This window comes from Pseudophryne corroboree, chromosome 7 (assembly GCF_028390025.1).
Source record: "Pseudophryne corroboree isolate aPseCor3 chromosome 7, aPseCor3.hap2, whole genome shotgun sequence".
Lineage (NCBI taxonomy): Eukaryota > Metazoa > Chordata > Amphibia > Anura > Myobatrachidae > Pseudophryne > Pseudophryne corroboree.
Genome location: NC_086450.1, coordinates 20,478,791 through 20,493,507, shown reverse-complemented (window position 1 = coordinate 20,493,507; position 14,717 = coordinate 20,478,791). Strand labels below are relative to the sequence as shown.

General features: G+C 43.8%; 1 protein-coding gene and 1 long non-coding RNA gene across 7 annotated transcripts in view; one reads left to right on the top strand and one right to left on the bottom strand.

The window, feature by feature from the left end:
* GULP1 (GULP PTB domain containing engulfment adaptor 1) overlaps nucleotides 1-14,717 on the bottom strand; it is a 498,186-nt gene that overhangs the window by 369,992 nt on the left and 113,477 nt on the right. The gene's annotated exons all lie outside the window — the stretch shown is intronic.
* LOC134943285 (uncharacterized) overlaps nucleotides 3,911-14,717 on the top strand; it is a 108,744-nt gene continuing 97,937 nt past the window's right edge. Inside the window, exon 1 of the long non-coding RNA XR_010181444.1 lies at nucleotides 3,911-4,114. This is a non-coding gene — a long non-coding RNA (uncharacterized LOC134943285). The remainder of the gene's footprint in view (nucleotides 4,115-14,717) is intronic.

Here is a 14,717-nt window from a genome sequence, read left to right as displayed (position 1 = left end):
CCAGAATTCATTTTATTCTAAAGCAGCCTTTACATCACATTCTGAGCGGTTTCACAACCTTACAGGCTGCTAAATAATACCGCTATATTTACTTACAATCAGAATGTGATGCATTCCGAGGCTTGGATGCGGTGGGTAACGCCAGCTTTTACCAGAGTAATCCAACACTGCTCCGGTGCAGATACTGCTGATCCCAAGATCAGCTCTTCCCACGATCCCTATGTCTGCTACTTCCATATCACTGACTCGGCAGTACTAGTGCGCATGCATGACATCCGCTTCACACATGCGCACAAAGTACACGACAGCCAACAGAGGGATCAGAACAGGGGCGGGGGTCCAAACTCTTTGCATTAAGAATAATGAAAAAGCCCCAGGGCAATCTTAACATATGGGGGCACAGGGCAGCTGCCCAGGGCCCCACGATTCTAGGGAACCTAGATCAGGGGCGGGCTGAGGCCGGGGGTAGGCTGATACCTCCAGAGCTTCTTAGGAGGCAGGTAGAGAATGCTGTCCAGCGGCTCTGATTGCGTAATCCTCTAAACCGGTAGCCAGACAGTGAATGACTGTGAGCATGTTGATTGGTGGATGGTTGGAGCTATCCACCAATCAGAGTGCTGAAATGTATATACTCCGCATCAAATACCAAGCAACAAGTTTTAAAACACACTTACAGAATATACAAAGTACAGCAGGTAAACATGCTCACAATCTATTACATCAGTAGCATCCTGTACCTATATATTACCAGTCAGAAGTTCAGATCCATTGCTCTTTAATCCCTGACAATGCCTGCGCGGCGAAACGCGTTTGTCAACAATAAAGCACTGACACATTCCAACTCCGTGCAGCTAGCCGATAGGCGTCCGCTTCACTACAGTCTGTGCATGGATAAAGCTCCCACCTCACCTGCACCTCCAGCTGGCAGAAACTTCAAGGCTTTGCTAGGATCCTGTCATCTCAACATGTTCTAAACCCATTCCTATTGTTTCACACCTAGGTGTTAATTTTTATTTATTTTATGTTCTATTGTATACATTTTATATGTTGTGTGTCAGCGGTCACACAGAAGGTTTATTTGCAAAGTGAGTGACTGGAAGTCAGCGTTTTGGGGAGTTCACGTGGATATGGCTAGAACAACGTGGACATGTTGGGACCGCTTACTTGGCACGTTTAAATGTTGCAATGAGAATTTGCAGCAGGAGAGTGCCAGGCACGGGGCTGTTTCTTCGTATTTGCTTAATGGGCAGTTAACGATCCCAGGAGCCTGGGTCATGTAACAATCGGGAAGGGGGGGGGGGAGCATACAAGAGTCGGGGGGGGGGGGGGCTTTCTATTGACCAAATACACTGTTATTGCTGTGTGTATATAAGGGCCCAGTGCATTGCATTGCTCAGGACCTTCACTACAGCTAAGAGAGCTCCGGCCAGGCCTCTTACACGAGACGCCCATCCAGATACAGTACTACACTTCCATTGCACTATATGAAGGTTTAGCTATTCTCCTGCTACTGTTGTACTTCTGTATCTTTGTCCCAGAACTATTTCTCTTTTTATTCTCATCTTGCTAGCGCAGCAGCATCAGCTCACCGTCCGCTTCATCGTACTGCAATACGTCCCACAGCGAAGGCGGCCAACTCATCCTTTTATTTACTGACGCATAGCACGTGTTGACGTCCTGCAGCTGATTCGAACCATACTGTATCTTACCCGGTTTACATCAGCCACAGAAACTGTACGATTTACATGTGACTGAGATAAAGCGGACGAGCTGGCTGCGCAGCACATGTCATCTCACTGCGGGACAAATCACTTACGTCGTGTCGGGGCCGTGTGCCGTAATCTACCATCGTGGGTTTTACTGCTGTTTAGTAAGAAAGCAATTAAGTCTACTCACCAGAGTATAAGCTTTATTATACTCGTTATTTCCATAATATACAACGCAGCTAAAAAGGTTTCAGTAATTAATGCTACGGTACATTTTACAGCGCAGATAAAATTCCATTACTTTCAGTTAAGGACAGCCTGCCGCTTCAGACCAGGCTGCGATGATTAAAGAGATCTCGTTACGCCAATCTAATATGTTCTGTTGGGTTCGCGGATAGCCACAGTTTTACCATTACGTTAATTCAGTTCATTAACCCGATTTACTAATCAGATAAAATGATCGGATAACACTGAGGGGGGGACAGGATAGCCCACACACAGAGATACAAGATGCAATCATGAAAACCCGGCAAATAATTTCGCATTGCTGGCTATTAAACATTGTAGCCAGAGTAACTGGAAATGATTCTATTGGAATGGAAAGACTTGTGGCCCGATTCAGACCCGATCGCTGTTGTGCGAATTCACACAGCGGACAATTATCGAATGACTGTGCATACATACGCACCGCAATGTGCAGGTGCAACGCCAAACAGCGACAGAATGGTGCGAAAATTTTGATCACAAGGCATACTCAAGGTGATTGACAGGAAGCGCCCGTTTGTGGGTGGTAACTTTCGTTTTCAGGGAGTGTCAGGAAAAAAGCAGGCGTTCCCAAGCGTTTTCAGGGAGGGTGTGTGATGTCAGCTCCGGCCCCCATCAGCCTGTGTGTATCGCACTGTAGGAGTAAGTCCTGGGCTGCGCACAGACTGGAAAAATCATTCGATGGTGAGCGTGATGCGAACTGATTTGCAGATGTCCGCTGACAGAATTTTCACACGGCGTACGCATGCAATTGCACACTTGTACGGGGCGGGTTTTCACTTTCCCTGGGCGGCGGATATCTGATCGCAGACTTCTGAAAATTTGCAGCACAGCGATCAGGTCTGAATTAGGCCCTATATTCAGGCATGTTGAGCAACAAGGTCAGAAGATGAAAACACATTTCAACAACCAGAAAAGAAGATTATTTTCTGTAGTACATAATGTCATTAATATTGGAACCTGACATTAAGGTCGAGATTTATACATGATCGAGTCACGTTATTATGACCACCAGCTGATAGCCGGAGTAACCGCTGTGTGCAGCACCAACAGCAGCTAGACGGGCTGGGAGCGACTCAATAAGGTGCTGGTAGGTTGGTACAGGTTCATTGTGACGGTGAGCTGCTACACTGTAGCGTGTCGGTCTTCGCGCACCTTTGTAGCCAACGTTCACCTCTCACACCAATGGCACGTGGTGCTGCACACTTCCCACGCCGGTTATTCGCAATGGGGCCATTTGTCCAGTCACGATACACCTTCACCACAGCAGCAGCACGCAGACAGCGCAGTTTGTGACCTGTGTCATAGATACTGTAACCCCTGGCCTAAAAGCCGATAATCATCCCTTTTTGCAACTCAAATAAATTGCCCCTTTTACCCATGACAGCGACGAGTGATATGTGTGCAGACGGCCTATCACACGCCTTATACACCCACCACGCCAGCGCACGACACGTGACGTCACATGTAGGAGGTGGTCTTAATAAAGTGACTCGGCCGTGTAGAATGTACAAGATAAATGATAGCTAGAACCTGATTAGTTGCTACTGGCAACTGCTCCACGTTCCCTCTTTAAAAAGGTTGAATAATTCTCCCCCTGAAAGTTTTGTTATCTAAAGTAAGAATAAATTAATTGTACAATAAATTGTGTTAGAATACAATATTTAGAATTTGCTTTTTATGTGTCTGTTTACCTTACGTTTTCATCTGTTTCCTCTTTTACTATTTAATTGCAGCTTTCTTACAGAAATATATGGAAAAGCCAATATATTTGCCTTGCCTCATTAGAATTAAGGCCACTTGCTCGACAGGAGAACATTAAAACCTATGAATGGTTTAGGACACTTTTTAGTAACGAGAGTAAAACACAATTTCCTCCCTATGAAAAGCCGCCGCTGTGCCAGAGATTTTACAGCTACACCCTTCCTTTAGCCATCGCCTTTCCAGGATCAGTATAGCAGGAGATCGTCATAAATCTGTTTCACAAGCAGAATATCTGCAGACAATGTATAGAAATGTAGACTTTTTTATTTTATTATATTATTAGAACTGAAACGGAATACCCACGATAGGGCGTCAGGGTGCCGGAAAACTGAATCCCACATATGTACATTCACCAAGACTGAAGGAGTGAATCAGTTACTGTAAGTCATGTTTGCTGCTTTAGATAATATTATTGCAATCTCTTTTTTTATTATTATTCTACTTTCTATGCAAACAATGATGCTATGCAATAATGATCTGCACTTTCCAAAGTGTAAGTATTAATTGGATAACCTACTTTGATAAAACTATAGTTTTTTTATACTGCTGGAAAAGTTAAATAAAACACTGGGCCTAATTCAGACCTGGTCGCACGCAGGCTATTTTTTGCACTACTGCGACCAGGTAGTCGCCGCCTACAGGGGGAGGGGGTTAGGGCTTTGCAGGGCTGCGATCGGCTGTGCAGAGAGCTGCACATTGCGGCCCACACGCATGCGCACTTCAGACCCGATCGCACGGCTGCAAAAAACTGCAGCGTGCAATCGGGTCTGAGTGACCCCCATTGTGAGAAGACTCTGGGTCAAACCAAAGAGCTCTAGAATTTGGGTAATGCAGACATATAAGACCTAGATACACACGGTGGGGTAAGTCCTGGAGGCAGTGGAAGCATTGGCCTCTGGGCTCCAGCTGCCAGGGGGCCACTAAGGAGGAAGGATCGAGGGGGCGGCTGAACTAGATCTCTCGCCACACATTTCATATTGATTTGCAGCAGTGACTGCTCAATGCTGTCCTTGCTTGCAAGCCCACTTGGCGGCTCCCCAGCAGGTCCTTGAGTGAAGAATAATGGGATGTGCAGGGAGTTCACAAGGTCTTTCTGTGCTAAGCAAGTCTCCCCGCAGAAATGTGTGCAAAGTAATATGACAACACAATTGTTTTTAAACACTTAATTTCCAGGAAATAAAAGATAATTTATTACTTATTTATCTACATAAAGGGGTCAATCCAATTAAGTGCAAGTCTGTGAATGAGAGTTTGTTTCATGAAACTCAGACTTTGCACACTCAAGTATCTGCCAATCCAATTAGAAATTATAATTTGCGGCACTCGCAGTGAGGGTGTGGAAATTTTCTACCACAAGGAACCTAGGAGAGGAGCATGAGAAAGTGGGGAGACCTTCCTGCACCCCCAAAAAGTGACAACAGAATTCGAAGGCTGTTAGTGGGCATAAGGAAAGGGTTGATGCTAGATCCAAGTGGCCGAAGGGACCTTTTCCGTAAGGGGGAGGAGCCACGACACAAGGGGGAGGAGCTAGGCCAGCGGGACAGTTGCTCTCCTATCCACGCCACCAACTATTACCTTTAGTAAATAGGCGGCGAGCGAAGTGAGCCACTGAGCCTGAAGCGTGGCGAGCGTACTTTTCGGGTAACCTGTTCGGCTGTAGCTCCTCCCCCTGGTGATGTGTCTCCTCCCCCAGGTACGTCAGAAGGTCCCTTCTCCCACTCCGATATAGAATCAACCATAAGGAAAGTACTGGGAGATGTAAAAAGTGTCAAATGAATAATTTTTTGAATTTCTTTTTTTAAAGAACAAAAAAAAAAAAAATCATAAACGCTTATAAATTTCATTTGTTTAGAAATGAATTAAACCAAAAACTGCAAAATAACAGGAAAAAAAAAAAAAAAAAAAAAGGCGAAAGAAGAGGCAACTTTAAATTTAGAAAAAATATGGGGGTAATTTCAGAAAAAAATTTTCTAACCTCAAAAATGACAGGTAATTATTGGCCCAATTAAGCTAATTGAAAGCCTCCAAATGCCTAATTAGTAATTAAGGCGGTGTCCAAGGGTTCTGAAACAAGTACTGACATTTAGACCTTAAAATAAAGACTTTCTCCATCTTTTTACACCTGCAGGCAGGTGCACACACACACAAACACAAAAAAAAAAAAAAAAAAAATGCAAATTTCCTCTGAAAAAGCAATTAAAGTTTGGAACTGGATTGCAAATGCAACTCAAAGTGCGAGTTCAAGGCGAGAACTGCTCGCACAGGCAAACCAACTTGCACCTAATTGGATTGTCCTCCTATGCCCCCTCAGCTGTGTTACTGCACATCTGCCGACTGACGTCAGCATATGTGCAAGCCGGAACCACTGGAGTGGGGGGAGGGGGGGCACCATTTATTACACCTCCGGACACCTGATATATACCCATGGATGAACATGCTGTATTTCTTTAACATGTCACCTTGCCATATCTACGTCACGGTACGTGAGGCGACTGTGCCACTCCACCATATAATGTTTACAGCAGCACTGATGTAGCAGGTCAAGATGGAAACTGTCCTAACATCAGGTCATAGACAGATGATGTCATACCTGTAGCATCAGACATAAAACAAGTGGTGTAATGGCTAGCATTACTGCCTCAAATGTAGATTCCTTTGGTGAGCTGAACCTAACTTTTACCAAATGTACTTAATACAGTGTGTTATCTGGGTCGTGACCACACAATTTTCTGCAGCCTGATGTAACCTGTAAAAACTCCCGATGTTTCTTCGTTTTTTTTGCGGTCGGCCTATTCGAATTGACCGGCCGCTAAAAAGTGCATTTTCACCAGAAAATACACAGGTTCAGTGAAACCTGTGTGTTTTCGGGTGAAATAGCCCCGATCTTGGATGAAAACGGGTCTGTTATCAGGGAATTTGCTTTGCCCGGAGGCAGGTGAAACAAAATCCCAGATTACAGTAGCTGCGGAACGTGCCGGCTTATCGGGGCCAATCAGATAGCCCCCCCCGGCGATACTTTTACACCCGCAGGCGGTGCGGGTAACTGAATATCCCCCTGAGAGGTGGAAGCGATTAACCCCTTGCAGTTGCACACTGCTAGCTACACGTCACAAAGAGAGTACCGCATGTAAGTTTATTTTTGTATTTTCCATAATAACTTACAATGGACCTTTTACTGTCTATCAGCAGAGCGCAGGGTAATCTAGTTTATGCACATTTCTGTTCTCCCCTTACTTGCACCTTGTGTTTGGTAATAGAAATGGGTAAACTAAATTTCAGTGATTCACAAACGACTGTATAAATTGATGCAGATTTGTCAGCAATTGGGTGCATTATAATTATCACTTCTACTATTGCTAGTCTCTAGTTAGACAGTGTCGACATATTACTGTAATTCCATGGAATACACAGTTATACTGAGTTCTATGTTTACTGCTTATATATGAAATATACAGTGTGCATGCACTTACTTTTCATATTATATTTCTATCCATGTTATCATTGCCTTTAAATGATGTTTTCTGCATGACACAGAGGGGCTGATTCAACTGTCATTATCACGGCCACCACTAGAGGGTGTCCAACGGAAGCAATTCAACTGTTCTGCCGTTTGGGCGCCCAGCAGCCGCGGATACATTTTTTTTCTTGCAGCCTCCAGAGGTGCAAAATAATGTGTTGAAACTTAGCACTTTGGGCGTCCAAGACGGGTTTAGCCATTTCAGGCGGCTAAACCCGGTCTGTTTGGGCACAATATGCGCGATGTGCATGGGAGCCAACCCATAATTGAATTGTGACAATAGTTTGTTAGATGGTCAAAATAATTGAATAGGCCCAAAAGATTTCTTTTGAGGGGCTCAGTGTAGTAGTTATCACATCTATGTACACAGACCTTGGGGGAAATTTACTAAGATGGGAGTTCTATTTAAGATGGAATGTTGCCCACAGCAACCAATCAGATTCTATATCTCATTTACCTAGCACCTTCTAGAATATAATACCTGGAATCTGATTGGTTGCTATGGGCAACATCCCATCTTAGTAAATTTACCCCCTTGTCTTTGTAACGGAATGACAAGCAGACCTTCTATACGCCTTGCAGTGTGTGTGGGCCCTGAGAGGAGTCTGTAAGCTAGGGTATTCAATTATCCGCAAATTCGCTGCAATTTTTCAGGCGAAAATTGCCGCGAAAACGCTCAATTTTTCGACTTATTTAATTCCAAACGGGTTTCACGTGAAAATTCGTGCGGTGAAAAGTGCAGGTGAAAATGGGGAAATCAGCCTGTACCCCAAAAAATGCTAAACTAACATAGGAAAACAGAAGAGAAGTGTATTAGAGATCACATTAGAGAGTTTTTGGGGACTTAAATTGTGTGAAATGGCTGTTAAATGCATTTTTTTTTAAAAATGCAAAAAAATGATAGAAAGCAAGTATTTTTGAGCAAAATAAATGCTCATTATATTTGGGGTACATGAAAATGGGTATAAGTATAAATTTGGGTCATTTTAGGGTACTTTAAAAAAAAAGGTGGAAACAGACCGATTACTCCCATCTGCAAGCCTAAAAACACCTGTCCCACTCATAAAGCACCCCAATATACCTTTTCAATACCTTGAACCCCAATTTCCATCACTTTGTACTTTTTCACCCCAAAAATGACGTCATTATTGGCCAATTAAAAATAATTAAAAACTTCAACGTGCCTAATTAGTCATTAAGGGGGGTGTCCCAGGAGTTCTGGACCATATCCAAACATTTTTACCTTAAAATAGTGACTTTTCCCAACTTTTCACCTGCTCAGAGTAGGTGAAGTGAAATTAGTGAAAAAATTATCACCGATAAATTTTCCCGGAAAATTGAATAGGCTGTAATTGCATTTTGCGCAAAAAGTCAGTTATCGCTGCTAATTGACTATCCCCCAAGGTATCAGACCTTGGAGAAAAGGGCTTACAGTCATTAAGTCAACAAGACTTAGGTCGACAGTCACTATTGGTCGACATGCATTAGGTCGACATGGTCAAAGGGGGCAACATGGTCATTGGGTCGACATGAAAAAGGTCGACATGCGTTTTTCAAAGAAAAAAATTCTCAATTTTTTTTAACTTTTTCATAATTTACGATCCACATGGACTACGATTGGGAATAGTAACCTGTGCCGAGCGCCACGAGGGGACACGGTGCACTAATTGGGGTTTCCGGTCACTTTACGAAGAAAACGACACCAAAAAAAAGTTTAAAAAAACTCATGTCGACCTTTTTCCATGTCGACCTTGTTCACGTCAACCTAATGACTGTATCGACCTATTTCAGGTGTCAACCTAGTCACTGTCGACCAATAGTGGTCGACCTAATGACTGTCGACAGAAGTGTGGTCAACGCTACGACACATACCTTTTCCTTTTCACTTATTGCAAACTGAAGAAATTAATGTGAATTTCAAATGTTTTCTGGTACAGACCAAACCGACTCCTAGACATAACTCTAAAGGCCGTACACACTGGCCGATATATCGCTGATCCGTCGGCCAGTGTGTACGGCCGATACGTCTGTGAACTCAGTCGTTCACAGACGTATCGCGTCGGCCCCGCAGCACAGCCGACGGCCAATATATCTACCGATATATTGGCGCGTCGCTGTGTGTGTTCGGCGCTCGCCCGTACACATGCTGTGGCGGCCAGCGGTGATTGACAGCTGAACTGGGCGGGCGTGTGTACACGCCCAGTTCATGACGTCAGTCCCCGACGGATCGGGCAGTGTGTATGGTCAACACACTGCGCGATCCATCCATAGATAGATATATCTGCCGATCAATTGATCTGCAGATATACCTATCAGTGTGTACCCACCTTTAGGGATATACCCCTTTTCCACTACTAAGCAAGGGTCGCAGCCGGGAGCCTGACATGGGTGCTCAGCCCCCTTTCCCACTGCGCTCACCAACCTGGCATATTGCCAGGTTGGTGACGCTGCTAGTGACGCGGCAGGGGCGGCACTGGGAGATCACATGATCTCCCAGCGCCGCTCTTCCATACAGTGTAAACGGGAGCCGTGTCCCTAGGCAAAAAGGAGAACAGCAGCAGCACTTCTGCTATTACCGTCAGTCAGATTTGATAAAAGAGCCGGCAGGCACTAGGACCCGCCGCGGCTCTAACAGCAAGTTGATGTGCTCACCCCGCAACCTACCTCCCCCACTGCCAGCCGGCCAGAGTCATGCCCAGGCGCGGGGTTCAAATGCCAGCATGGAGTAAGACTGTTACTTATGACGGCGCAGAAGGCTTCATTAGCCCTCACTGCACCGCACAATAAACCCAGCGCTTCCTCCTCCACTTCCTTTACCACCATGCTAGGTGCAGTCACACTCAGCCTCAGCTTTGAGAAGGCGGCCCGTGTGACTGTGACAGGGCTGTCCTGCAGATGTCTTATGCTGTGTGATGTGACAGGGCTGTCCTGCAGATGTCTTATGCTGCTTGTAGGAGATCCAGCTGGCTGCTTCTGCTAATCAAAGATGGGCCGTTCCTGTCCTGCAGTCTGAGTCTCAGTGCAGTGCCCAAAACAAGGTATGCTGCACCTGCCACCACCAACTAAAAACTATAATAATTATATTGTGCTGGGGTGCTTCCAGCTTCCAATAACTAATGGAACAGGTGACCAACATTTCAAGGCCCAATCAGCCTTTTCATCAGGGTGTAACATTGGCAATAAACCAGGATGCGCTCCTACAGCCAATCATTACCTGATGGCGTATTCTGTGAGGCCACGCCCCCTGTGATACCACTCCCCTTATCTGGGTGCATGTAAATATAACTATTACCGTTCCCCTATCATGGTGCACCCCCCCCTTTCATTTTCTTCTGGATCCGCCCCTGGCCGCGTTGCATTGACACGAGTTACGTTTACACTACAATCCTACCCCGTCATTCCCATGTCCTACCCAGGTAGCTACCCGGGTAGGATTCACGGGTCACTTGATCCGGGTTTTTGTGGGGGGGATCCTTTTCCACTAGCAAAAAACACGGGTAAATGCGCGCCCATGTGCATTTAACCATGTTTTTTTGAGCTAGTGGAAAAGGGGTAATAGACTTACCAAACCTTCTAAAGATAATACATAGAGAAGACGCCCACAGCAACTAATCAGCATCTAGCCATCAGTTTATAGAATGTACTTGATAAATTATATCTAGAAGCATATTGGTTGCTATGGGCAATTGCTCATATTTAGAAGGTTTGTTTCATCCCCCTACAGTATGAGTTTTCGCTATCATGACATTGTCAAAATAAAATACTGTGTATCATCGCTTTCCCTACTGACAGAACTTTATCAATTAGAGAAAAATATTTCGTTATTTATTTATTTTTGCGGATATATTTCGTGGTTTCATATTTAGAAGTAGAAAGTAGTGTTTGGTATAGTGGAGATTTGATGTAACTTTGCGGTGACAAGAATTTTCTTTGTAGGGTCCATTAAAAAAACAGTTCGTAAAAGTCTTTTAGTTACCAAGTGACACTGAAAACTAATTAAGAAGATGAAAATGCATCATTAAATAATTTGCAGCTCTCAATGGGAAGCCCTGGAAGCTCACTAATACGGGTGTATTCCTGGAGGAACCAGGCAGAACAATTAGCATTTAATTCAATCATTAACCATCGTTTAAAGAGCGATCACATATTGAAGACACATATTCACAGAGTTATGATGAAGACTTACATTTCACAGTCATAAAGATAGATTTGTTATTATCATTCTCAAAGTGTGCCACTGAGACAGACTGTACGACAAGTCCAAATATATATCGTCCCAGAATGAATGCCATTTATTGCAAAATGTTATTAATTTATATCATTCAGTTAGAAATGACAGTGTATCACAGTACTCATATCTGCTCAGCAAATGGTGACATTCTGTCCATCTACCCCGGTATTAATCTGTCCTGTGCATCTTCCTTGTCTATGGGGGTCATTCCGAGTTGTTCCTCGCTAGCAGTTTTTAGCAGCCATGCAAACGCTATTCCGCCGCCCACTGGGAGTGTATGTTAGCTTAGCAGAAGTGCGAATGAAAGGATCGCAGAGCGGCTACAAAGTTTTTTTGTGCAGTTTTAGAGTAGCTCAAAACCTACTCAGCGCTTGCGATCACTTCAGACTGTTCAGTTCCTGTTTTGACGTCACAAACACGCCCTGCGTTCTCCCAGCCACGCCTGCGTTTTTCCTGTCATGCCTGCGTTTTTTCGAGCGCTCACTGAAAACAGTCAGTTGACACCCAGAAACGCCCTCTTCCTGTCAATCATTCTGCGGCAAGCAGTGCTACTGAAAAGCTTCGCTAGACCTTGTGTGAAACTGCATAGTTCGTTGTAATAGCACATCGCACGTGCGCATTGCGCCACATACGCAGAAGTGCCTTTTTTTGCCTCATCGCTGCACAGCTAGCGATCAACTTGGAATGACCCCCAATATCCTCTGGAATGCTATTTAAATTATCCGTAAAATCCCTACACTATCTCTCCAAGGGGTCTATGTACTAACCTTGGAAAAAGATAAAGTGAAAAGAGATAAAGTACCAGCCAATCAGCTCCTGCCATGTTACAAGCTGTCTTTGATAAATGTCAGGAACTGGTTGTTGGGTACTTTATATCTCTCTCTACTTTAGCTCTCTTTTAGGCTTTGTAAATAGACCACCCATATCTTCTAGAATGCAGTTCAAAATTTTCACTGTTACCTACAAGCATCAACAACTACACCGCTGCTTGTCGACCCTCATTTTAATGTACCCTCATGGTTGGTTCTATATCTGAGTGGAGAAGGCACCTTCCGACGTACCTAGGGGAGGAGACACGTCACCAGGGGAAGGAGCTACGGACGAACAGGGTACCCGAAAAGTACTGCTTCGCTTGCCACCTGATTACTAAAGGTAATAGTTGGTGGCGTGGATAGTAGAGGAACAATCCCGCTGACCAATACTGAATCTAGCGCTCTGTCACTCCAATCAATATGCTGCCAGTAACATAGGGCTACTCACCCCTATTAGATTAAAAAATCAATCAAGCAACAACAAAAAACTAATGTTACAGCGCACATGGATTAGAATTTATAAGGGTCTTTTTATTAAAAAACATATATATATATATATATATACTATTGCCAGTGCTTGGTGGTGTATACACATTTTATGTATGTGTTGATATAAAGACTTTTTTTCACTAAGTCCTGTAGTGCCGTGCCTGTTCTGATGGGAAACCGTTTTGAACCACTGCATGTAAGAATTGTTTGGCAAGGGCACACAGGCAGTTGACATTTTGACAAATTGAGTGCCGGATTTATACCAGATTATATATATATATATATATATATATATATATATATATATATATATAGAAATTAGAGAATAGAGAAATGTACTCATCCGGCACTCTGTGCAACAATGCAATTGCCTGGGTGCCCTCCTTGAAATAATGCAGTTTCAATGCCTTCCCCACCTGTGGCTCAGGTGTGTCTGGAAAAGGACAAGAGGCGGCACTCCGAGGACTTGAAAAAAACTTTTATGTGCAAAACATGGCAGAACAATAAAGTGCAAAAAAAGCTAGAGAAATGGAGAAATGAGAAGTGAGAATGGAGAAATGGAGAAATGTGCACATCACACTACACATGGGCTAACTTACCTGAGGAAAAGGCTTGCTGCCTTGAAACGTCGTAAGACCTCCATGTTTCTCTAGCTTTTTTTGCACTTTATTGTTCTGCCATGTTTTGCACATAAAAGTTTTTTTCAAGTCCTCGGAGTGCCGCCTCTTGTCCTTTTCCAGACACACCTGAGCCACAGGTGGGGAAGGCATTGAAACTATATATATATATATATATATAGATATATATATATAGATATATATATATATATATAAAGTAAAATATGCAATTTATACCACCGGCCGGAATCTGATGAAGCCGCTGAACCCGGAGGGAGGCGGGGAAACGCGTCAATTACTCATCTAAATTGCTATACATACCACTATCCGGAGGTCTCGACAACCAACACGAACGCTCCAGCAGGTTGTAATTGGAATTCTTCACCTTTTCTTATGATCCCCCAGAGATGACTGCATGATAAAGGTGGAAAGCACCAGCAGCCGGGGAGGATATTCTGGGTGAAATAATCCATACACAGGAGTGGTGAGACCGCACAGCATAAATGTCTGGCCAGACACGCTTTTAGAGGGAGCATTGGCTCATATCATTAATAAGCTGTGGCTATATAAATGGGACAGCATATAAACCCACATTTCATGTGAGGAATAACTTTATTTCATCATTTTTTCATCAAAGTGACTGTTACATAGCCCCGCAGAAAATAACATTGTATGCACTTTGCAGTTTCAATAAATATCGGATAAGTTACATTTTAACCATTACAATAGGTGTTGGCAAGAAATTTTAAGTGGATATAGAATAACTTGTTACAATATATGTGACATTCAGTTCATATGTGAAGTAATTATTGTAAAGGTATATCGACCGGCCGGTGGTATAAATTGCATATTTTACTTTTATATATATATATATATATATGTTTTTTAATAAAAAAGACCCTTATAAATTCTAATCCATGTGCGCTGTAACTATCCCGCTGGCCTAGCTCCTCCACCTTGTGTCGTGGCTCCTCCCCCTGGCGGAAAAGGTCCCTTAGGCCACTTGTATCTAGCATCAACCGTACCCTCATGGTCTCTTCCATCCTTCCCCATAACCCCTGGAATCTAGTTCAAACTACTGACTCTCACCTACTAAAACAACAATGCTCCTTACATGCATGCCTACTCTCATGGAATTTCCAGGAGACTAATTTGGGGATTTCTATTGGCTCACAGGAGAGTGGGTAAATATCCAACGTGTGTCACAATTTGCTGAACCATGCCCTTGGCACAACCACCTGGACCTCCCCAGTCAGTAAGTGTGCCTCTTCATACATCTTAAACATCATCTTGAAATATTCACTCTCACCCCGTCTT